At 46.2% G+C, this 26531-nt stretch overlaps 1 protein-coding gene across 7 annotated transcripts in view; it reads right to left on the reverse strand.

The window, feature by feature from the left end:
* HDAC9 (histone deacetylase 9) overlaps window positions 1–26531 on the reverse strand; it is a 468252-nt gene that overhangs the window by 280657 nt on the left and 161064 nt on the right. For 2 of the 7 annotated variants that reach the window (XM_083189146.1, XM_083189148.1), the window contains exon 1: window positions 22945–23024. The exons of the other annotated variants lie outside the window; for them this stretch is intronic. The gene's annotated coding sequence lies outside the window, so the exon portion shown is untranslated. Of the gene's footprint in view, window positions 1–22944; window positions 23025–26531 lie in introns of those variants that run through there. 7 annotated transcript variants of the gene reach the window in all.

Consider the following 26531-nt stretch of genomic DNA (forward strand, 5'->3'; position numbering starts at 1 on the left):
TCCATCCCCAGCTTTAATGTAACACCCCCCCCACACACACACACAGCCTAACCTTCCCCTGCCGTCTAACCCTAAACTACAGACAACCTAATCCTAACCTTTTCCCGCAGCCTATCCCTCATGTCCACACCCTAACCATAATGTCAACATTATGTTGACCCAGTCTGTTGACATTTTTGCAGTGTGAAAATCATAACTCTGTTACAACCTGCTACACACACACACACAAACTGGCAGTTGAAAATAGATAGGTATCTCATTACAAAGTCTGAATCCAAGCAATAGTCAGTTGTAGCAAAAGGTCAGAGTCACTAGTACAAGATCACAGTTCACAAGTGTAGGCAGTGTCGGACTGGGGCATGAAGGGCCCACCAGGGAAATGCACTCACAGGGGCCCACCAAGGGGCGTGGTCTTTTTGAAGGGGCGTGGTCTTTTTGAAGGGGTGTGGTCACCTGACCAGAGAGGGGTGGCTTTACACTATGCAATTTTGGGCCAATTTCATCCGATTTCGGCACTTTGGGCTGATAATCGGGCAAAATCGGTGGCAAAATCGCAGGTGTGTGACATCCGATCCGTAAATCCCCCACCCTGATAATAAAGCACATAGGTCCCACATAGCCCCCCCAGATATTACAGCACATAGGTCCTCCACAAACAGATAATAGTACAGCACATAGGCCCCCCATAGGCGAATCTAGAATTATGGTAATGGGTGGTCCCAAATAGAAAGTTACAGGTAGGCGGTACCTTTGCGCGGCAAAGCCGCGCGTCGAAAAGGGGCGTGGCCTCATGGGGCAGGGGCGTGGCATAACAAAATGGGGCATGGTATTACACTTTAGACCACACTCCGTAATACCCATTACACATAAATCAACATGCCGTAATGCCAATTACACATAAGGCCACACACCATAATGCCCATTACATACTATATAACAAAACGTTATGCCCATTACATATTTGACACATACAGTAAGTGCAGCTTACCTACGTGCTCATTGCTAGGGGGTTCATGCTCAATGCCAAGGGGGCTTCATGCTCGATGCCATGTGGGAATACATGCTTGTTGCCAAGGGGGGGGATGTCTCATGCCGCTGGACTCACTTAATTGTAAGAAATGACAGCCAGGCAGAGAGCGCTGTGCTCGGCTGTTTAGTCTTAGGAATTGCTTATTGCCAAGGGGGATGTTACACGCTGCTGGACTCACCTAATTGAAATAAATGACAGCTGGGAAGAAAGCCATGTGCGCTGCCCGGCTGTAGTCTCTGCAGGAGCATCAATATTTTCAGTTCTCGCGCTGGGGTCTGGCAGCCAATCAGGAGCAGCTACCAATACCACTCCTGATTGGCTGCCAGCAGTGGCTGCTAGCAGTCCAAAGGGAAAATTGAAAATATCGATGCCACTGCTTAGACTACAGCTGGGCAGCGCACATCGCTCTCTGCCCGGCTGTCATTTCTTTCAATTAGGTGCGTCCAGCGGCGTGAGACATCCCCCTTGGCAACAAGCAATTCATTAGACTAAGCAGCCGGGCAGCACACAGCTCTTTCTGCCCGGCTAATGCTAATACATTACATAGGTCCCCCCACTCAAATAGTACAGCACATAGGCACCCCATATAGTACATTACATACATATAGGTCCCCCCACTCAGATAATAGTACAGCACATATGCCCCCATACAATACATAGGTCCCCCCACTCATATAATAGTACAGCACAGCACGTAGGCCCCCAATAAAATACATTACATAGGCCCCCCACTCAGATAATTGTACAGCACAGCACATAGGCCCCCAATAAAATACATTACATAGGTCCCCCACTCAAATAGTACAACACATAGCCCCCCCCATATAGTACATTACTTAGGTCCCCCACTCAAATAGTACAGCACATAGGCCCCCATATAGTACAGCATATAGTACAGCACATAGGCCCCCATATAGTACAGCATATAGTACAGCACATAGGCCCCCCATATAGTACAGCACATAGGTCCCCCATATAGTACAGCACATAGGTCCCCCATATAGTACAGCACATAGGCCCCCCCATATAGTACAGCACATAGGCCCCCCATATAGTACAGCACATAGGCCCCCCATATAGTACAGCACATAGGCCCCCCATATAGTACAGCACATAGGTCCTCCCTACCCAGATAATATAGCACATAGGTCACACACACACACCTAAAAAAAAGGGACTATAAAAAAGTTAATACAGCACCAACACATGGTTAGGTTAGTTACCTACCATTTTGCAGAAGGGGTCCAAAAGCAGCAAGCAGTTTCCTCTTCACCAGCCGGGAGGTCTCGGGAGGTCTCGGTACATCTACCCCCGCAGTTCTTATCCTGCAGCCGGGGGAGGTGGTTACCATGCGGGCGGGGATCTTTTTTTGGGGTCATGGTGGCAGTTGCTCCCGTCCCAGTGCAGAGTCCTGTGCTGCGCTGGCGGGAGTCGGGAGAACTGTCTGTGGCGTGTGGCTGCGGCGTCTGATGTCATGACGCACGACGCAGCGCAGCACAGCAGTCAGTGTGACAGGGTCCCAGGCAAGGCTGCCGGGATATTGCAACTGTACTGTGGCGGCGGGGAAATAAAGAGCAATAGCCCCGCCCCCCTAAACAAGTGGGCGGGGCTAGAAATCACCGGGGCCCACCGGGGGATTCCCCGGTTCCCCGCCAGGCCATTCCGAGCCTGAGTGTAGGTGTAACAAGCTGCCTCTGGCAGGTCTGTATAACTGCAGGCTGACTCATGTACAGGTGGAACCAGATTTATTCAACCCTCCGGTGCAGATTATGTAGCCAGTTGTTTGTCTGTCAGTGTATTACTGGTATTAGCTGCTTGTTACAGCTATTCCCGCAGTCTGGCTCTGTATGTCTGTGCATTGCAATCACGCAGCTCCACAGTCTTGTGCGGTTTCCAGTAACCAGTGTAGTTGCTCTATACTGCACTTAGATGTTCTCAGTGACCATTACATTAAACCATTGTGGTCCACTACCCTGTACTAACATCTGCAGTACAGTGACTCTAGTGTGCACCAATCGCCGCAGTGGTCCAGTGCCAGTCACTTACAGTAGTGTATTCTTGCTCCTTGTTTGTCTTGTCTCTCTGGTTCGTTCTTTGTGTCCCAGCCTGACTCATTTCCGTACTTGCCTTGCCCAGTCTTGTCCCCTAGTAAGTCGTGGCTGCACCCCAGTACCTGATGGTCCTAATTCAGTGGGGAAATTGATTGCAATGGGAAACATCCCCTCTTCAGTAGAACTCCCATCTTAGTAAATTTGCCCCTATTTCTTATTTATTTAGCACCTTCTAGAAGATAGAATCTGGACCGTGAGAACCAATTGGAAGTTGCAGCCATGGAATTTTGCTTTGCACTGCATTGTAAGATCCCTTGTGGCATCTACAAATCTTGGGAAGTTAGAGGGCAAATAATCCTATTTGCAGAATGTCCCCCGGAAACATCCGATCACAGTATTTTACCATACAAATACCTGCTTTTACACTGTGCCATGACACCCGGCCCAGCAGTATTAATAGTAATTAAGCAGGAGAGAAATATTTGCAGAAGTGTGGGACAAGGGATCTTCACCAAAAAGGTCGACAACCATTAGTGAGAAACCCCATGTTGACCTTTTTGTATGGTGACCTTTTTGCATGTGGACCTTCTTGTTTGTCGACCTTTTTGGTGTAGATCCATTGTCCGGATCCTTATTTACAGATAATCAGGGTAAGATATAGTGAAAGTGTTCCTAGAAGAGTATGGAGTAGAGGAGAAAAGCTGAGTGAATGTGTTCCCAGAAGAGTACGAAGTAGAGATGTAAGGCGGAGTGAAGAGGTTACCAGAAGAGTATGGAGTAGAGAGGTAGGACAGAGTGAAGGTGTTCATAAAAGAGTATGGAGTAGAGGAGTAAGGCAGAGTGAGGATGTTCTTAGATGAGTACGGAGTAGAAGAGTAAGTGTAGTGAAGGTGTTTCTAGAAGAGATTGTTGAGAGGTAGGACGTATTGAAGGTGTTACCAGAAGATTACGGAGTAGAGGAGTAAGGCAAAGTAATGCTGCTTCTATAAGATTACAGAGTAGATGAATTAGGTGGAGTGAAGGTGTTACTAGAAGAGTACAGGGGAGAGAAGTAATGCGGAGTGATTGTGTTCCCAGAACAGAATGGAGTAGAGGTGTAGGACTGAGTAAAGGTGTTCCCAGAAGAGTATGGAGTAGAGGTGTAGGATGGATTGAAGGTGTTCCCAGAAGAGTACGGAGTAGAGGTGTAGGACAGAGTAGAGGTGTTCCCAGAACAGTATAGCATGGAGGTGTAGGATGGAGTAGACGTGTTCCCAGAAGAGTATGGAGAAAAGGTGTAGGACAGAGTAGAGGTGTTCCCAGAATAGAAAGGAGTAGAGGTGTAGGACTGAGTAAAGGTGTTCCCAGAAGAGTATGGAGAAGAGGTGTGGGATGGATTAAAGGTGTTCCCAGAACAGTTCGGAGTAGAGGTGTAGGACAGAGTAGAGGTGTTCCCAGAACAGTATAGCATAGGATTGTAGGACGGAGTAGACGTGTTCCCAGAAGAGTAGGGAGTTGACGTGTAAGATGGATTGAAGGTGTTCCCAGAAGAGTATGCAGTAGAGGGGTAGGATGGATTTGAGGTGTTCCCAGAAGAGTATGGTGTAGAGGGGTAGGATGGATTGAAGGTGTTCCCAGAAGAGTATGCAGTAGAGGGGCAGGATGGATTTAAGGTGTTCCCAGAAGAGTACAGAGTAGAGGGGTAGGAAGAAGTGAAGGTGTTCCCAGAAGAGTACATAGTAGACGCACCAGCGTGTTGAAAAATAAATGATGGACAATAATGCTTTAATGTTATCTAAATTCTCTGAGGGACCAGACAAGATGTTATCAATTATTTATATTTATGGTAATTTAATAGAGGATGATATATAGATGTACTGCATGTGCTTTTACATAAATATGAAATGTGCATAATCCTTAAAGCATAATTCTAGTTCCTAATAAGCGACAGAAAGCAATCTACAGCTCAGAGCCTATAAATAATGGCTACACAAACATTAGCCAAGGTGTGAAGTGTTTCCAGTATAATGTAGCAGGAAAGGCTGGAGCTTTCAACATCTCTAATTTACATCAGGCTGAAGAATTTTAGCATAAATGTAAGGAAATTATAAATTATTTAAAACATAAATATGCTTCCATCTAAATGTGACTTAGATTTTGGTTCATACATTTTTAATGTAGTGCAAATAATTTATATAGTTTCTTTCTCTTGTTACCATGCAAAAATATTCACATTTATTTTTTCATTGTACTTTTTATTTGTTCATAACTTGGTTCTAGAACTGTCTATTTAATGTTGTTTACTTAAAGAATTAGGAGGTTTATGGATATTTTAACCTAATACTGCCGCTGGGGACAGTGGGGAAGATATATTAAACCTGGTGAAGTGATAAAGTGGCCGGTGATAACGCACCCGCCAATCACTAGACGAGATTGTAAAAGATATCGCTCAGAAGGGCCCTTCTCAGCGCTAATTATTACTATCTCATCCAGTTTGTACACGCAATATCATTAACGAAGCACGTACCAGCGCATCATTGCCGACACCCTCCCTCCCCCTGCTGGGTCCATGCCAAACATATACAGTATGGGGCTTTACACAGTATGTTTTATTTAAATATATGAAGTACTGAGACACTTCATTGTCATGTTGCATGAACTATACAATGGACAACAGTATTTCACTGTCACCTTCTTCAATGCATAATCAACCTTAGTTAAAAATTTTCAAAGCATTGTGGGATTGCAGTGTAACAGAAACGGCTATTCAGCTTTTTATCTGCCTCCGTCATCATGGGCTGCTCTCTGATACAGTACCATCAGTTTGGTAATATGCCCCTGACTGGAAAGGTGTCCCTTCTGAAATGTTGCCCCTCACCCAAAAAGTGTTTTACTTTTTTCCCTCCTCTGTGGTATGCACAGGATTTCTGTATCACTCAGTATGTGCAATAGTAGGTGCTGGGGGATATACAGCTGGACTGTTTGGTAAACTTCCTCACAGGTAACCAGGGAATACAAACGCTGTGATGGTAGCAGACAGGCCATTCAATAACAGAATCGCCGTGTTTAATGAGTCCCCAAGCAACACGAACTGAAGGGATGGTCAAGAAAGAATCATTCCAGTAACATTCTTCAATCCTTTGTGGATTACAAAGAAAATATAATAATTTACATGGTGGAGCATATGTGTTATAACATAGACCCAAGAGGAAAAACATCCAACGTTTTATTTTACTTAAATGGGTAATAACATGTCTACTAACAGCTGAAGGCTTCCTAACACCTCCTCTGTCAGAGGGGCTGGTAAAACTTTGCTTTGCAGAAATGTGAAGCTTGTGCTAGAGTTAAATGAATAGACTTTATTAAATCCTGACTGTAAAGGCCCATACACACTGGGCGATTTTGAGCTGAAAGCTGCAAAAACTTTCAGCTCAAAGCCGCCCAGTGTGTACGGCCTGGCGATGAGCAATGATAAGTGCTCCCGCATCCTCGCCAGGGAAGCCGTTCATCTGCTCGTATTACCAGCAGATGAGCGGCTTTGTGGACTACTCTGCATAGACAATATAATTTTTTCTTAATTTGTTCTTTTTATGTTTTTTTTTTTAACACAACTTATTGTGAAATATTGTGAAATATTTGGTGCTTTCTCTATCAGTATCATAAGATCAGTCCAACAAGATTATTGTCTCTACCCCATGCCAGGTTCTTCCTGAGTTTTCTACAGTTCTTAAAACAGACATTTATATGGATTTCTAGTACTGTAAACCATGTATGCCTGAGGCTACCATGCATTGAGGAATGTGGCCCACGATTCATGCATGCTGACCAAATCCCAATGGAACGGGTCTTCTACTGCTACCTTGAGGCTGGTTGATAACCATCCATAACCATGCTCAAGTGGCAAGGCTCATCGATCTGGTTTTCCATTATGTCCAAATAAATTAAATCAATTTGATTGTTCATTACATTGGTTAGTGTTTGATGAGGCTAAGAACCTTCACTCAGCCCACATTCTTGCTACTCAACCTATGGCTCTTGGCATAATAATAGGCCATCATTATACTCAAAATAAGCAAAGATATCATCTTAAGTGTATATTTGTGTTGAGATCATTATAACTCCCTCCAGCCCTTCCCCCACAGCCATCCACTTTTGGGGCATTGGCCTGGTTACACACCCTTGGCTGCACTGAAGCTTGTGGGGTGTTGGTGGAGCACTCGACTCGATCATCACTGATCTGCACCTTAGCCAATGAGTAGATACTGTACCCCATGATGAACTTATGGCATGAGGATACACCCACTCTGCAGTGACATCACGGTGTATACATGAGGTTCCACCTCCATACTCCCATATGTTGGGAGGTAGGGTATAATGAATGTTACAATGATCAATTAAAGTTTGACATCATAAAAGGTAACCGATTGTTAATTCTATTTTAACAATAGATCTTAAATAAACCATGTATGACTCCATGAATAAATACTGACTCCAAATGACTTTTTACAAAATGACTACACCACAATCTTAGTTTCTGTCATGGGATATACAAGCTGCACACAGTTAGGTGAGTTGAGGTGCCCATTTACTTGCCCCTTTATCCAATGAGTATCAATGACATCAAGAAGCTGACTTTACATAAAGATAACCCCGGAGGAGCCATGCCAATAGGAGCTGAATAAATCATTTGAATCCATTAAGTAGAAGCCTGCAGGTAAATTAAAGCAAGGTATGCATATAATCTGAATGGAGCAGGCACTACAGTGCGGCATATAATGTGAACAGATGAGCACTACAATGTGACATATAATCTGAATGGAGCAGGCACTACAGTGTGGCATATAATGTGAACAGATGAGCACTACAATGTGACATATAATCTGAATGGAGCAGGCACTACAGTGCGGCATATAATGTGAACAGATGAGCACTACAATGTGACATATAATCTGAATGGAGCAGGCACTACAGTGTGGCATATAATGTGAACAGATGAGCACTACAATGTGACATATAATCTGAATGGAGCAGGCACTACAGTGCGGCATATAATGTGAACAGATGAGCACTACAATGTGACATATGATCTGAATAGAGCAGGCACTACAGTGTGGCATATAATGTGAACAGATGAGCACTACAATGTGACATATAATCTGAATGGAGCAGGCACTACAGTGTGGCATATAATGTGAACAGATTAGCACTACAATGTGACATATAATCTGAATGGAGCAGGCACTACAGTGTGGCATATAATGTGAACAGATGAGCACTACAATGTGACATATAATCTGAATGGAGCAGGCACTACAGTGTGGCATATAATGTGAACAGATGAGCACTACAATGTGACATACAGTATAGTCTGAATGGAGCAGGCACTACAGTGTGGCATATAATGTGAACAGATGAGCAGTACAATGTGACATATAATCTGAATGGGGACACTAGAGTGTGGCATATACTCTGAACAGGCGGTCACTACAATGTGGCATATATATATAGTAATATGAACTAGGGGCACTACACTTTGGTATATACTAAGAATTAGGGCAGTACAGATGGTGTAATGGATAGCATTACTGCCTCCCAGCACTGAGGTCATGGGTTCGATTCCCATCATGGCCCTAACTGTGTGGGGTTTGTATATTCTCCCCGTACATGCGTGGGTTTCCTCTGGGTACTCTGGTTTTCTCCCATAATCCAAAAAATATACTGGTAGGTTAATTGGCTCCCAACAAATTAACCCTAGAATGTCTGTGTGCGCATGTACATGTGGTAGGGAATATAGATTGTAAGCTCCACTGGGGCAAGGACTGATGTGAGTGTTCAAATATTCTCTGTAATGCGCTGCGGAATATGTGTGCGCTATATAACTGTTAATAAACAAAAGTAAGTAAATTGGGGAAACAACAGTGTGGCATTAATTGTAAACTGGACCAATAGAGTGTTTCATATAAGGACCGGGGCACTACACTGGGAACACTACAGTGTGGCAACATTCACATTACATTGGCCCTTATTCTGATCGGTGTGGCCGGAGCCGAATATGCGGCCAGGACCATGCGTGCGAAACCCCGCCTTCCATACGGATCGCCAACTCCGTCCGTATGCGGTAAGAAGCTGGCCGAACGGACCGCACGTGTATTTTTCACGGAATACGCCTCCTCCATCTAAGGGAACCTCCCCCATCATTCGATGGTCGCAGACCATCGAATGCAGGACCGAATGCTCCACCAGCTCCCGCAACCTCAGACCACACGGACATGTTTCCGTGCAAAAGCAGGGATCTGGGCGGGCAGCTGACATCCGGCGATGTCATATGTCTGCCCCCTACACGTGCGTCACGGCCGCATTACCATACGTACGCCCAGCGTTTGCATGGGAACCCCCATGAAACGCGGGGCGTATGCATATGGTAATGAGCCCAAATAGCCCTTCACGCCCCTCTCCACCCCCTGTTCGGAGTGTTCACAGATCATGCGGGATTTGGCCGTACGCCCCGCTCGCACATGCGCAGAGACGCCTCTGCACATGCGCAGACACAAAACATCGGCGGGCCAAACGCACGCGGATATATCCGCACCGATCAGAATAAGGGCCATTGTAAGCTCTCTGTCAAAGCCAGCAACCGCCACGGCTTCTCATCTTATCTGCATGTGCTTTTTCTATCTCCTATGTTCCTTGTTATTGAATAACCTTTTTAATTAAATAGCTTGGCCACAATGTAGAATGGTGAGCCTATTTCTAGGCTGCGAATTGTAAATATATGTGACAAATTGGACTGGCCGTGGTCCATTCTGACAATATTGTTCTATAGTTCTTAAACAGATCCAGGTGTGATGTTTCATTTGGGACCAGTCACTCACTGTAACTACACTAAGGACAGGAACCCAGGAGCCCCTCTGATGTCACAAATGACTATAAGGGGTTAAGACAAGGAGTGATGGACCATCATCCCCCCTCACCTAAGGATTAAGTACATCAAGATCCCTTTGTTCTCCCCTAGAACTGAGTCAGACACTGTGGCAGGGAAACAGCAGGGGGGATCTCTACCTGACTCATCTCTGTTACAAATCTTCATTGAGCTCTACCAATCGATTGAGACCTTTTTCTAAGACCACCCACTGCAGGAGGGACTTTTAGGAGAGGCAATTTTGAAAAAGTGCTGTTTGCAGTTAGTTAGTGCTGGGTGTGTATTGGAGTTGGGTTTCTAGAAGCTACTGGACTTGGAGTCTCAGCTCCTGGCAGTGTGCTGAGGCCAGCTCGTGGGACCATTGTGTGGACTGGATTACAAACTACCCTTGGGATTGCAGACTTGTTTGCTCTGCCTGGTTTATGCTCTAATTCTGGATTTACAGACTGCATCTGGACAGGACAGTGTGTGAGGGCTGAGGAGTCGGACGGTAATCTGATGTTTATTGGCACCTGTTGTTCTGGTAGTAGTTCCAAATGTGCTTATGGTATAGCTGATTTAGAGAGCTTGTAGTAAGCAACTTGTTAATAAATAGTATTTTTATTGTTATCTGTCTCCTGTCTGCGTGACCTGACCCAGAAGTCCCAGAGTGCGCACTGTGAGTGTATGCGCTAATACTCAGGGTCTTCACAATTGGTGGCCAGCAGTGGGGTCACGTAGTCCCGTACTAGGGGAGGAGCACAAGGGGTTGTATACAGATACCCCAAAGCTCTACAGGAACAGGTTCAGTAAAAATAGACAAGAAACATCAGTCTAGTTAAATATCCCAGGAAGAATGGCGAGTGAAGCTGCAATGGCAGAAATGAGGGAAGCAGAGAAATATTACAGGAGGACTAAGAAACAGCAGTTGTTGGAATTCTGCAAGTTAAAGAAAATACCCTGTAATGGAACTGAGCAAAAGGATGAGTTAATCACTCGCCTATTGGAGTATGACAGAGCTCACCCAGAGGAGATTGCACTAAGTGATGAGGATGAAGAGCAAATCCCAGAAGAGGGGACAAGGAGAGGGAGAATGCAGAGACCAGAAGCAACTCCTGAAACATTGGAACGGTTATTAAAAGCTCTAGGTGACCGAGCTTCTTCTAGGGAAAGGGCAGGTGTTATACAAACTGTTCTGGGAGTAAATATCTACCCAGAGGTACCAGCTAGACAGAGGGTACAGGAGGAAGAAAGAAAACCACGGCTAAGATATGGAGATGTGCCCAGATTTAAGGAAGGAGAGAATGATATTGACACGCATCTGCAAGTATTTGAGAAACTAATGACTGTGCACCAGATTGATGAGGAAGAGTGGGCTTGTTATGTGGGACCTAGTTTAACAGGCAAAGCTCAGCAAGCCTATCAATCCCTAGCAAATGAGGATGTGGGAAACTACCAGCAGATAAAGAAAGCCCTGCTGGCCAAATTCCAAGTGACTCCTGAATCCTACAGGGCCAAGTTCCGTACTCTAAATCGTGGGGGGGATGACTCCCATGCTGAATTTGCCAGACAACTTAAAAGAGCATGCCAGCAGTGGTGGGATGGACAACACGTGTATTCCCCTGAACAAATCCTGAACGAAGTGGTACTGGAACAATTATTAAATAAAATGCCATCAGAGGTTCGAGAGTGGGTGGCTGATCGTAAACCTCCTAATCCAGAGGCAGCAGCGAAAATGGCAGATGAATATATGGCTAACCGAGTCAGATGGAAGGCACCCAGTGTACAGCAACCAGGAGCCCAGAGAATGGAATTGAGAGAGACCCAGAAATCCAGACCATCATCTGCCTCATACTACCAGAGGGATGCAGCACAGCGACCCCCACTAGTGCAACAGGCCCATCCCCAGAAATGTTACCGATGTAATCAGCCAGGGCACATGCAAAAGGATTGCACCCGGTCTCGAGGACCTTATGTGGGAGCTCGCCCTGCCCCAGTTAACGTGGTCTACCAACCGGATGAGGGACTGGAAGGACAACATCTCCATCCTAATGCAACAGAGGGGATGGATGGGGTGTATGTGGTGGATCTCGTAGTGGGGAAAGGACACAAAACTCCCAGCAATATGAAAGGTCATTTACAGTCTGTCTGGGTGGATAACCAGGAGGTACAAGGTTTGAGAGATTCTGGAGCCTCCCTTACCCTAATAGAACCTGATCTGGTGTCAGTGGACAAGATCCTGGAGGACCAAAGGGTCAGAATTGCCACGGCAGGTAATCAGGTTCAGGATATCCCAGTAGCCCGTGTGCACCTGGACTGGGGGGCAGACCATGGTCCTGTGGATGTAGGTGTTCTTAGTGGCCTACCAGCAAAAGTTATTCTGGGAAATGATCTAGGACAGGGGCTGGTAACACATTTTGTGCAAGTGGTGACCAGGAGCCAAGCCCGGAGAATGACCTCATCAGCTAAGACCACCTCTGTGTCGTCTTCCACTCTGGGACCCGTTTTAACCAAGATTCAACCTACTACTGCTTCTGAACCCAATCCACGGGGGGTGAGTAGTTCCATTGCTGAGAATGATATGTTTCTGAATGGAAGTACCGCAGTTGACCTGGGAGAGATAGACAGGAATGAATTCCGAGAGCTACAGAAAACTGATCCCACCCTAGCCAAACTTCGAAGTGCAGCGGAGGGGGGGTTATCTGACGCGGAGGGGTATAAGGTGGGGTGGGTGAATGGGCTATTGTATAGAATTCCCCCTCATATTGATGATCTGGACCATGGCAGTGCCGCAAAGCAATTGGTGGTTCCCCAAAGGTATCGACAGCAGTTGTTGGTCTTAGCCCATGATATACCCGCAGCCGGACACTTTGGAGTCCGAAAAACTCTTACTCGAGTGTTGAGAAATTTTTTCTGGCCCAGGGTATCCTGTGATGTGAAGCATTACCGAGCCTCTTGCGATACCTGTCAGAGATTAGGAGGCATACCCCGAAGAGCCCCTCTGCATCCTTTACCAATAATCGGAGAGCCGTTTCAGCGGATAGCAATAGATATAATTGGACCTCTCAAGATTCCCAGCCATACAGGAAAAAGATATATTCTGACCCTCATCGACTTTGCAACTCGATATCCCGAGGCTGTAGCACTCTCCTCCATAGATGCTGAGCACATAGCACAGGCCCTAAATGACATATTTAGTAGGATGGGTTATCCTCAAGAGATTGTAACTGATCAGGGCGCCCAATTTCAAGGGGAATTGTTACAGACATTATGGGAAAAATGGGGAATACGTCCCATAAGGACTACTGCCTATCATCCACAAACTAATGGATTATGCGAGAATTTCAATGGAACCCTCAAACATCTGTTGCAGGCTTATGTGCAATCAGAGGGGAGGGACTGGGAAAAGGCACTGCAACAGCTACTGTTTGCATACCGGGAAGTACCTCAAGAGTCTACGGGATTTTCCCCCTTTCAATTGTTGTATGGCCGCAGGGTCAGAGGACCACTGGATCTAGTCCGTGAAAGCTGGGAAGGAAGCTTTATCGATCATGATCAACCCATCCTGCAGTACGTGGCACAAATGCGGGAAAGGATGGCGAGGTTAATGGCCTTAACGCAAGCTAACCTCCAAGGGGCACAGGCCCGCCAATCTGAATGGTATAATCAGAATTCCAGACTCAGGGAGTTACATGAGGGCCAGAAAGTAATGGTGCTTATCCCGGTGCGTACGAATAAATTGCAGGCTAACTGGGATGGCCCTTACACGGTGGTAAAACAGTCAGGCCCAGTAAATTACATTGTTGCCCTGGATAAGGGTGGCCAACAAGTAAGGACTTTTCACATTAATCGTCTCAAAGCATATGTGGAAAGGAATGTAGCCGCAATGGTAGTATGTTGTCCCCCCATGGAGGCCCCTGAGTTAGACCCCTTACCAGATTTGTTAGAAGAATGCAAGAAGGACAAAGGATTGGAGGCGGTTCAATATGGGGAGAAACTGAGTGTTGCCCAGCGTCGGGACATTGGGGAGGTCTTAATGGCCCAGGCTCGGCAATTTACCTGTATTCCAGGGACCACCACCCTCACTCAACATGGGGTAGATACAGGGGATGTCAAGCCCATCCGGCAAAAACCATACCGAGTCACGCCGGAGGTAGCAAGCAGCCTTAAAAAAGAGATTGATGAGATGCTCGAGTTAGGAGTTATTGTGAAGTCCAATAGTCCCTGGGCAGCTGGGGTAGTCTTAGTTCCCAAAAAGGATGGGACCACCAGATTCTGTGTCGATTATCGACGATTGAATGAGGTGACCGTCACAGATGCTTACCCTATGCCCCGGGTGGATGAGCTTTTGGAGAGATTAGGGGGATCCACATATTTGACCACTCTAGATCTTAGCAAAGGATACTGGCAGATCCCGTTAAGCCCGGAGGCCCAGGAAAAATCGGCATTTACCACCCCTTTTGGGCTTTATCATTTTTTGTCCATGCCCTTTGGCATGAAAAATGCACCAGCTACTTTTCAGAGAACTATAGATGTAATGTTGGAGGGGTGTCAGGATTTTGCACAAGCATACTTAGATGACATAGCTATATTTAGTGCTTCTTGGGAGGAGCACCTAGTACATGTAGCAGAGATCCTCAGGCGTATTCAGCAGGGTGGGTTAACCATCCGTCCCGATAAATGTCAAATCGGAATGGCTGAGGTGCAATATCTGGGTCACCGAGTGGGAGGGGGTCAGATTCGACCAGAGCCAGCCAAAGTGGAAGTTATACTAAACTGGCCCAGACCTTCCTCTCAGAGACAAGTAAGAGCATTTTTAGGACTAGCTGGCTACTATAGGAGGTTCGTTCCCCAATACAGCACATTGGCCAAACCTTTGACTGACCTGACAAAAAAAAAATATGCTAGGCAGGTGACATGGTCCCCTGAGTGTGAGAGTGCGTTTGTGGCCCTGAAAGATGCCCTCTCCCGTACCCCAGTACTAGCTGCCCCTGACTTCTACAAGAAGTTCATCGTTCAAACTGATGCCTCTGGATGTGGTTTGGGAGCAGTGTTAAGCCAAGTGGGGGAGGATGGATGTGACCACCCTGTGGTCTATTTGTCACGTAAACTGGTGGATCGGGAAGTGGCTTATGCCACCATTGAAAAAGAATGCCTGGCAATTGTGTGGGCCTTGAAAAAGTTACAACCATACCTATACGGCAGAGAATTTACAGTGGTGACTGACCATAATCCCCTTCATTGGTTACAAAAAACAGCAGGGGAAAATGGCAGATTATTACGATGGAGTCTTGCCCTTCAAAGTTTTAACTTTTCCATCTCTCACAAAAAGGGCCGGGAGCACACCAACGCCGATGGCTTATCTAGGAGAGAAGAAGGAACCGGCATCGCACCTGGTAAAGGTCACATGGCTGGTCCTGAACTAGGACTCAACCCTGCTCCCTTAATTTAAGAAGGGGAGGTATGTGACAAATTGGACTGGCCGTGGTCCATTCTGACAATATTGTTCTATAGTTCTTAAACAGATCCAGGTGTGATGTTTCATTTGGGACCAGTCACTCACTGTAACTACACTAAGGACAGGAACCCAGGAGCCCCTCTGATGTCACAAATGACTATAAGGGGTTAAGACAAGGAGTGATGGACCATCATCCCCCCTCACCTAAGGATTAAGTACATCAAGATCCCTTTGTTCTCCCCTAGAACTGAGTCAGACACTGTGGCAGGGAAACAGCAGGGGGGATCTCTACCTGACTCATCTCTGTTACAAATCTTCATTGAGCTCTACCAATCGATTGAGACCTTTTTCTAAGACCACCCACTGCAGGAGGGACTTTTAGGAGAGGCAATTTTGAAAAAGTGCTGTTTGCAGTTAGTTAGTGCTGGGTGTGTATTGGAGTTGGGTTTCTAGAAGCTACTGGACTTGGAGTCTCAGCTCCTGGCAGTGTGCTGAGGCCAGCTCGTGGGACCATTGTGTGGACTGGATTACAAACTACCCTTGGGATTGCAGACTTGTTTGCTCTGCCTGGTTTATGCTCTAATTCTGGATTTACAGACTGCATCTGGACAGGACAGTGTGTGAGGGCTGAGGAGTCGGACGGTAATCTGATGTTTATTGGCACCTGTTGTTCTGGTAGTAGTTCCAAATGTGCTTATGGTATAGCTGATTTAGAGAGCTTGTAGTAAGCAACTTGTTAATAAATAGTATTTTTATTGTTATCTGTCTCCTGTCTGCGTGACCTGACCCAGAAGTCCCAGAGTGCGCACTGTGAGTGTATGCGCTAATACTCAGGGTCTTCACAATATCTACATAGTCAACAATTGTATCGCGGTAACCCAGGTTACATGGCCAGTAAGCTTTGATACATACCACTGACACTTGTTCAGCAAATTCACTATGTATAAATGAGCCTAGAGCAGAGAAAGATGACTATACAATTATGCAGTTGTGCTGTAAATACTGACCACTGTGCACCACCCATTACATGTGTTCCGAAGCATCAGCACAGAGAAAACACAAAAGAAACATTCAGCTCTGCAGCAAAGCCAAAAGCTGTTATTTAAAAAAAAATCTCCAAAAAGGCATAACTGCATTTAGATTGTATCTGCTATGGTTATAATGTTCTAATACAGGTTTTAAAGTAGTGATGCTTATGGTTTCCACCGAATAGTTATTACATTAGTAACATAACCAAAACTATTATAATTTTAAAGGATAAGCACAAAATATATAAAGTCGCTTTACGACCATAAAATTCAGCACATCACATAGTTTAATAAAACACATTATTAATGAAAAAAAGTACCCTATATGATATATTTATGTGGCTTTACATATATTTTACACTCCAAAAACGACGCCTTTATACTCTGCTGTGAACTGTGCAGCTCCATTACGTCACCAAAATAGGTGCTATTGTAATCCAGAAGGGATAATATTGTAGATTTAGGCCGATATATTTCTTTTTGATTTAAATTAAATATAATAGTTTCCATCTGAATCCGCTGATCCCCCTTAAACAAAAATACAGCGCAAGGTCTCTGTATGCTACAGATAACATCAGAAACGCGTCTCGCTCGCGCCTGGTGACAGTTGATCTTAAAAGTGATCCTGTCTGTAGTGAGATTTATATAGGCGCTTCATGAATATTGACGGAAATAAATAGCTTAAAATGTAATAGGCTGGTTACCTGGAAAAGCATGGGTGGTTTTAGACTATACTTGCACTTGTGCCGGTTAATAAAGATCTTTCATTGATATCATTGTTTTATAACTGTCTTTTATTAGCATACAAACAATAACAAAAGCATAATTACTGGCCCTGCTAATGGGTGAGTTGTCTTATGCTGTATGGCTGACTCATGAGAGGACATGAAAGGGTACAGTCATAAAATATATTTGACCTATCCAAAAATTCGGCCTTTTGCGCATGTAAGTATCTGACTATACAAACATGGCAATCTTGTGACCTGTATAGAAAATGAAATATGCAGAGGGAACTCTATAAGTACTAAATACAGAAAACCAATCTATTTCCAGGTAATTACAGACAGACAAAGAAGTAAGAGGGCCCTGCTCGCCAGCTTACAATCTATGGATTAAAATGTTGGAGATCAAAGCAGGAAGTTATCCACAAACAGCTAATGATCAGAACAAAAATAGTGACAATTGGGAAGACAATAAGGACTGGAGTAAAAAAAATTACTATTCTAACCGATCAGCATGGCTGGGCTTTCCCTGACATGGTCACATCTGATGTGACTAGATAGAAACGTCCACTGGTTGGCTGATGTCAGACAATTTTCCAGCAGTTGCCACTCTCAGAGGGACCCCTGGTACCCTACCCAGTGTCTGCCATGCAACCGATCACTGCTGAATGTGCATCTCGGCTGCACCTCCTCCCCACAGATAAATTAGCAGTCACCGGAGAAATGTGAAAGAAGCTGCCTGCAGTTTCCCTGTGCACACCCGAAGGCTGCAGAGGAGAGCAGCCGCTGGAAAAATGTAAAGTAACAATGGGGGAAATTTACTAAAGGAAATTTGTAAAAAAATAGGTGTATTTGTATCCAGAAATACACTTATTTTTGACATTTACTATCCCGAAAATACGGCAATTCGTATTCATATTGATAGCACATCAATACGAATACGAATTGCCGTATTTTCGGGATAGTAAATGTAAAAAATAAGTGTATTTCTGGATACAAATACACCTATGTTTTACAAATTTTCTTTAGTAAATTTCCCCCAATGTTGCATTGGCCTAATCACAAATGGGTCCAAAGATGCTAAAATCGATGGTAATTAAAAAATATATATTTAAAAAAAAAAAAAAAATTTAAATCATGTTGTAATTCAAATCATAAAAAAACTGTCAATTTCTGAGTGGTTTTTGGAAAAAAACACTAGCCAGTTGGTTAAGTAACTCCGTTGGTAAATATGGAACAGACCAGTAATAATGTGCAATGTTCTCATTAGAAAGATGTTTGCTTCAATTTTGAGGCTTTCCCTAAAATTATTTTGACAGCGCCACATCAGACGTATTTATCATACCAAATACAGGTAATGTTGACAGTGGCAGGCTATGCAGGGGAGCAAGGTGCCAACTGCCTCCCAGGCCAGTGCAATTATGCAGCAATAGGGCCACCAGTGATGAGCTGTGTATGCAAATAGCTGAAAGCTTACTGTGACTGTCTCCCAGCTGTGAGGCTGCTGCACAGTGCAAACTGCTGTGTCCTGTTCAGCAAAAAGCATTCAGACGAGGGCCACTGTCCCCTGTGGTCTCTCCTTCTCTCTACCTCCATGTAACCTGCAGTCTCTCTATCTCTCTCCACCTCCATGTCCCCTGCAGTATTTCTCTTTTTTCTCCCACTGCCTGTTCTCTGCAGTGTCTTTCTCTCTCTCTCTCTCTCTCTCTCTCTCTCTCTCTCCCTCCCTCCCTCCCTCCCTGTCCCCTGCAGTGTCTCTCTCCCTCCCTGTCCCCTGCAGTGTCTCTTTCTCCATCCTTGTCCCCTGCGGTGTCGCTCTCTCTTTCTCTCTCTCTACCTCTCTGTCACCTACAGTGTCTCTCTCTCCCTCTCTTCCTGTCCCCATGCAGTGTGTCTTTCTCTCGCAACCTCCATGTCCCTTGCGGTCTCTCTCTCTCTCTCTCTCTCTCTCTCTCTCTCTCTCTCTCTCTCTACCTCCTTAAAACCTGCAATGTCTCTTTTTCTCCCTCCTGGTCCCCTACAGTATCTATCTCTCTCCCTATCCCCTGCGGTGTCCCTCTCTCCCTTCCTGTCCCCTGTTGTCTCTCTCTATCTCTCTACCTCCCTCTCACCTGTGGTTTCTGTCTCTCCCTCCCTCTCACCTGCAGTGTCTCTCTCTCTTTCTCCCTCCTTCCTTGTCCCCTCTGACATCTATCTCCCTGTCTGTCTCTCTCTTTCTCTCCCTGTCCCCTGCAATGTGACTCCTTATGCCTCTCTCCTGCCCTCCCTCTCTATTTCTTTCCCTTTATCTCCCCTCTGCTGTGTTCCCACTGGCTTTTCCCAATGTAGTCTCAATCCATGCTATAAATCAGTGGTTCCCAACCTTTTTTGTCTCCCGTACCACTTGATTAGGCTTTTCATTTATGAATAACCCCTCGTGAAATTTTAGGGGGCGTGGCCTAAAAAGGGTGTGGCTTAACAGGGGCAAGTCATACTGGCAATGACGAGAAAAAAAAAAGTGCAACCACTTGACCACAATATAAGCTCAGCCCATTCTGCGGACAGCATATAAAATGACAGAACCTTGTCAAATCTCGATTACTGAAGCAACAGACATTCCAACGGATCACATTAACCTTCCAAAAATGCTAGATACACATATGCTCCAATGGTGCCAGGTATGCCCCCACAGTGCCAGAAACGGGACTGCCACCACGGTGCCAGGTATGACCCCATGGTACTGGGTATGCGCCCACAGTGCCAACAATGCCCCTACAGTGCCAGCAACAAGTATATCCCCATAGTGCCAGCAACAAGTATGCCCCACAGTGCCAGCAATGCCCCACAGTGCCAGCAACAAGTATGCCCGCACAGTGCCAGCAACAAGTTTGCCCCACAGTGCCTGTAACAAGTATGCCCCACAGTGCCAGCAACAAGTATGCCCCACAGTGCCAGCAATGCCCCACAGTGCCAGCAACAAGTATGCCCCACAGTGCCAGCAACAAGTATGCCCCACAGTGCCAGCAATGCCCCACAGTGCCAGCAATGCCCCACAGTGCCAGTAACAAGTATGCCCCACAGTGCCAGCAATGCCCCACAGTGCCAGCAACAAGTATGCCCCACAGTGCCAGCAATGCCCCACAGTGCCAGTAACAAGTATGCCCCACAGTGCCAGCAATGCCCCACAGTGCCAGTAACAAGTATGCCCCACAGTGCCAGCAATGCCCCACAGTGCCAGCAACAAGTATGCCCCACAGTGCCAGCAATGCCCCACAGTGCCAGCAACAAGTATGCCCCACAGTGCCAGCAATGCCCCACAATGCCAGCAATGCCCCACAGTGCCAGTAACAAGTATGCCCCACAGTGCCAGCAACAAGTATGCCCCACAGTGCCAGCAATGCCCCACAGTGCCAGCAACAAGTATGCCCCACAGTGCCAGCAACAAGTATGCCCCACAGTGCCAGCAATGCCCCACAGTGCCAGCAATGCCCCACAGTGCCAGTAACAAGTTTGCCCCACAGTGCCTGTAACAAGTATGCCCCACAGTGCCAGCAACAAGTATGCCCCACAGTGCCAGCAATGCCCCACAGTGCCAGCAACAAGTATGCCCCACAGTGCCAGCAACAAGTATGCCCCACAGTGCCAGCAATGCCCCACAGTGCCAGCAATGCCCCACAGTGCCAGTAACAAGTATGCCCCACAGTGCCAGCAACAAGTATGCCCCACAGTGCCAGCAATGCCCCACAGTGCCAGCAACAAGTATGCCCCACAGTGCCAGCAACAAGTATGCCCCACAGTGCCAGCAATGCCCCACAGTGCCAGCAATGCCCCACAGTGCCAGTAACAAGTATGCCCCACAGTGCCAGCAATGCCCCACAGTGCCAGCAACAAGTATGCCCCACAGTGCCAGCAATGCCCCACAGTGCCAGTAACAAGTATGCCCCACAGTGCCAGCAATGCCCCACAGTGCCAGTAACAAGTATGCCCCACAGTGCCAGCAATGCCCCACAGTGCCAGCAACAAGTATGCCCCACAGTGCCAGCAATGCCCCACAGTGCCAGCAACAAGTATGCCCCACAGTGCCAGCAATGCCCCACAATGCCAGCAATGCCCCACAGTGCCAGTAACAAGTATGCCGCACAGTGCCAGCAATGCCCCTATAGTATTTCCCAGCAGCAGCACACTCACCATTGACGCTGCTGCTGGGGAGAGGACAGTCCAGTGTCCCCCTGCCGTGTAGCTGCCGCCGCTGCTTCTCTCAGGGAAGGAGAGTACAGCACACTGCGTATCTCTCCTTCCCTTCACTGTGACTGTGCTGCCCGCCAATCAAAGTTCGCGGGCCGGCTCCTGATTGGCTGCCGGCCCGCAAGCTCTGATTGATTAGCGGACGGGCGGCCAGTCACAGGAAAGCACACTGAGGGGTAGGAGAGATGCGCAATGCACTCTCCTCCCCTCCAGCAACCTGTCTGACTGCCGCGGCTGCCATTACAGGCCGGGCCGCCGCGTACCCCCGAGCGGGTGGACGCGTACCCCCAGGGGTACGCGTACCACAGGTTGGGAACCACTGCTATAAATCCTTGATTTCACAAAGATTGTACCTATTTCCAGCATTTGGTACTGGCAATATTATAACTGCCTTCGGGATACACAAATGTCCCAGACATTGGAATTGGAGGGGCCACTGCAGGATGGAAGAACCCAGTGTATTAAAATATATATATATATATATATATATATATATATATATATATATATATATATATATATATATATATAGCAACCCCAACTCCAGGGCCACTTGCTTGTGTATGGCCCCCAGGCTAAAGGCTGCCAGACAGCCCCTGGATCCCTGGATGTTGACAATGGAGAGGTAGATGTGTAATAAAGGGTAGGGTGGGCCCTGCTAGTAAAAATACTTCCAAAGCTAGTAGATGTAGTTTCAATTGCTGCCAACAGATGGCAGTGTTTCGGAGTCACACGGACACTAGATATATATATATAGATGATGCTTCCGATGTGATAACTACTCTCGCGGACACTTGCTCATGTGCTTAGTACAAAAACACCTGAGAACGGAATATTATCACAGTACAGTCAACTGCATTTTATTAAATAAATACAAAAAATGCCTAAGATAAAATGTATACAGAAAAATATTTATAAAATGTATAATATTAAATTATTATGGGCATCTATGACTCTGTAGCAATTGAGCGTAATATGTCAAAATCAATTGTACATTATACTTAAATGCCTCTTCTACAGAACTGTTTCCACTGCACTGACACAGGCTGTGAATTACTTAAACACATTCAGCTACAGTTTGCTGCGAGCGGCAATCCTTTTTTAAATGGAAGTGGAAATACCACATCCAGTTTCATTTTTGAAAGTTAGCCTTACTATCCAGAGGAAGAATAACACCCGGAGATGTTAAGTACATTACATTAGCACCCTCTAGAGGCCGCCATTTATAATATCCAGTGATTATGAAGAAGCAGGCAACGAATAACTGTTATTATTTACTGTGTTTAAACTTCTGTTCTAGTGACACACAAAAAGTCACTTATAGGTGCTTATAATATAATATTAGCAATGTTTTGAGCACTGTATAGTCCACTACACCATTCTGTTGTACTTGCAAATCGTCATCTGTGCATGTTATGGGACTGCTATGGGGTTTATTAACTCTAATAGCGCTGTGTAGTGAGTTGCTTGTGTAATAATTATGAAAGTTCCCAAACCCGTATACTGTAGCATGATAAAATAGCATTATAAGTAAATAAACTTCCCTTACTCTACCTGTTACAGAGCTCCAAACAGGAATTAGAGGCCACGGAGATCCAAATTCTGCTGTACAGCGTCCCTGTTTCCAGAACTCTATCTCTGTTTCCCAAAAGAAAATTTCACAGTCATTTTTATTTCCCAGAATTCCCAATTAAGTATTTTTGTTTACACTGTTAATTACTAAATCTTAGGTATGACTAGACACTGCTGGCATCTACTGCATCTACTGTAGCTCCAGGTAATACTACTTTCATTCGAAAGGCTACTTGAAACCATGTTCACACTGCAAGCTGGAACAGGGTTATTGCTGAGTTATCCCTTTGCTGGCGCTTGAAGATGACGTCATATTGCACCCCAGTTGGAAAAGCTGGGGCATTCTGGGGGGCAGTGGCGGAACTATAGAGGGTGCAGGGGATGCAGCTGCTATGGGGCCCGGCAGCTCGGGGGGCCCGAGGCAATCCCCTGCACCCTCTACATTGTTTAATTGCATTTTTATAAACGTATCCCTGCTACCGCAGGCCGCCTGCGGAGTGTAGAGGAAAGGAGTGTAGGATGGATTCGCACCCCAGAAGCGGCGCCGGTGGTGTGCGGCTGACTGACGCGCGACTGGTCTGTCAGACACACGCTCCTAGTGCTGTTACAGCAGCAGGCGCCTGACATCGTGCAGATTGGAGGCTGTTCCTGATGCAGCAGGAGGGGGAACAAGAGGAGCGGAGATGAGAGAAGCTCCTGTGGCTGCGGGTGAGAGGCGGCTACGCTGCAGGGGGAAAGCGGAGGACTGGAGAGAGGCTGCTGCGGGTGGAGCCAGGGAAGGGGAGAAGCTGCTACAAGGTGGGCCAGTCTGGAGGGGAAGGAGGGTGTCTGGCCTGTAGGAGTGCCGAGGGCTGCTGGTGAGGCTGCAATAATAAGTATCTCCTCCAGCAGCTTCATCCCCATCATAGCATAGCCAGGTTCCTGCTACAGTCTGGAGCCTCTGCAGAAACTGCCTGTTGAATTTCTGTGTAAACTATAGTGCTCTTTCTATTTGTCTGTCCATCTGTACCCCATCCTGCAATTCCACCCTTCTATGTCCCATCCCATCTATGTCCCATCCCATCTATGCACCTCCCATCCATCTGTCTATGCTCCTTCCATCTGTCTGTCTTTCTATGTCCTCTCCTGTCCGTCTATCTGTCGATGGTTCTTTCGTCAGTAACCCGTCCTGTTCCTACGTCTTGCCCTGTCCACATTTCGATGCTCCTTCCATCCATCTATGCCCCCTCTAATCTGTCCATCTATGCTCCCTCCCATCCCTCCATCTATACACCTTCCGCCTGTCTATGCTTCCTCCCATCCATCTGTCTATGCTCCTTCCATCTATCTATGCTCCCTCCCAACTATCCGTCTATGCTCCATCCGTCCGTTTATGCCCTCTCCCATCTGTCTAGGTATGCTTCTTCCATCTATGTCTGTCTATGCCCGCCAATTTTTGTCTGTCCGTATGTCTATGCCCCCATATGGTACTCTGTCCATTCATACAGTATGTCTGACCAAGCCTCCCTTGTCTATCTATGCCATGGGTCCTCAAACTGCGGCCCTCCAGATGTGGTGAAACTACAAATCCCAGCATGCCTTGCCACCGTTTTCCTATAAGGGAGTGTTAAAACTGTGGCAAGGCATACTGGGATTTGTAGTTTCACAACATCTGGAGGGCCGCAGTTTGAGGACCAATGATCTATGCCTATGTCCATCTATGCCTCTACACCCTGATCATTCTTTCTCCCTCTCTCTTCTTCCTTCTTCTTCTTATTTTTCTCTCTCTAACTCTGTCTTTCTTTCTCTCATTCCATCTTTTTCCATGAAGACACTCTTTCTTACTCGCTTCTCTTTCTCTCTTTTTTCTTTAAGTGATAAAGTTGGGGGGGGCCCTTTTGAAATTTTGCTATGGGGCCCGCAAAGTTCTAATTACGCCCCTGCTGGGGGGCATAGATTGGTAAAGGATTAGCTGGGGGGAGTTAAGTGGCAAATGAGGAGGAGTTGGAGGTGTTTGCTATGACCGCCTTTTGTCCAACCACTTCACTTGGTAAGTGGATGACTGCATGGTGGTTGCAGTCAAATCCTTGCCCACACAATTTCCGTAAGCCTCTAAGTTGTTCCGGCAGAGTTTGCCACATATGTAAATCAGGTTCTGATATGCGAATTGGCCACAACCCTGCACAGATCATTGAGATCTGTGCATGGTCCTGTCTCAAAAAATTTGAAAATTTTATTTATTTTTACTTTTTTTTTTACACAAATTCGCATATTTCCTCAAATACGCACATTTTCATGACTAAAATTTGCACATTATTGTTATTATTATTATTCGCACTTTTTTACCCCAACGATACTACATTCAGATTACTTGTGTTGTACTTGGCTCCCAGGAGGAAGCAGAGTTGGTTTTATGCGCTCAGCAGATATTTTGTCAAGTTTTTCAGTTGTTTGCTAAATAAAACATGTAAGTCACATTTGTGGTCACTAATTATATTGCCATATGTCATACTGTACATGCCTACCCTCCCGGAGCAGACGGAGGCGCCTGGCCCTTCAGAAAAGTGTGCAAGTCTGGTAGAAGCCGCTACATGCATCTGGATCTGGATGGCCGTTAGCCATGCCCCCTGCTGTACAATTCCTGTCATCTTGGCATTGTATAGTCAGTTGGGGGTTTGCCCATGATGAAGCACTTACTACACCCCCTGACAAGTTATGCCCTGCCCCCTCTGTCATGCCCGCACTTACTGCCCAGCATCTCCTCGCTGCGATGAACGAGCTGATCTCTTGTGGAACAGTCAGCCAGGCGATCAGCAACTATGGACATGTATAATAACGGCCTGATTTGGAATTAAACACAAATCCAATGCTTAAGTACAAATCTGAAGTTTGGGGAACCGCACATGTGCAGAACGGGTTCTGCGTGATCGCTCACAGTCCCACCTCAGTCGGTCAGTCTGACACACTCGCATTCCTGTGAGTTCAGCCCCGTACCAATGTTTGTGGGACTGCGCATGCACATGGACTATTATGCGCATGTGCAATTTCCTTTTGTGAATGGCTTGGGTGACTTGCATAGTCACTGAGCCCTTCACACACATCGGGTGGGCTGGGGGCAGAGGGCGGCGGGGAGTACCCATGGGAATGCCCAGCGTTTTATTGGTGTCCTCATGAAAAGGCTGGGCGTTCCCATGGCTATGTGGGCGGGCCGATGACTGCTGTCAGTCACCTGCCCCGTCTTAGTCGCGGTGGCCGAAAATAAAAGTCAGTTTCCACTAACTTTAGTTTGCGAAGGCGAGAGAAATCATTCGATGGTCGGTGAACATCGAATGATTTCTCTTGCTCTGGACATAGGTGACGATTTATGTTTTTGCTGGTGGGTGCTCAAGCCAAAAATATAGAGGAGTGGCTTCATGGGGAAGGGGCGTGGTCACAAAATAATACCAATTTATATTACGGAGCACAGTTGTCTCCAATATTCAAATTACGGCAACAGAGTTCCACATACATAAATGCCCCCACAGTGCAGGTACATAAATGCCCCCACAGTGCAGGTACATAAATGCCCCCACAGTGCAGGTATATAAATG

The sequence above is a fragment of the Crinia signifera genome, chromosome 5 (genome assembly GCF_055691185.1).
Source record: "Crinia signifera chromosome 5, ASM5569118v1, whole genome shotgun sequence".
Classification (NCBI taxonomy): domain Eukaryota; kingdom Metazoa; phylum Chordata; class Amphibia; order Anura; family Myobatrachidae; genus Crinia; species Crinia signifera.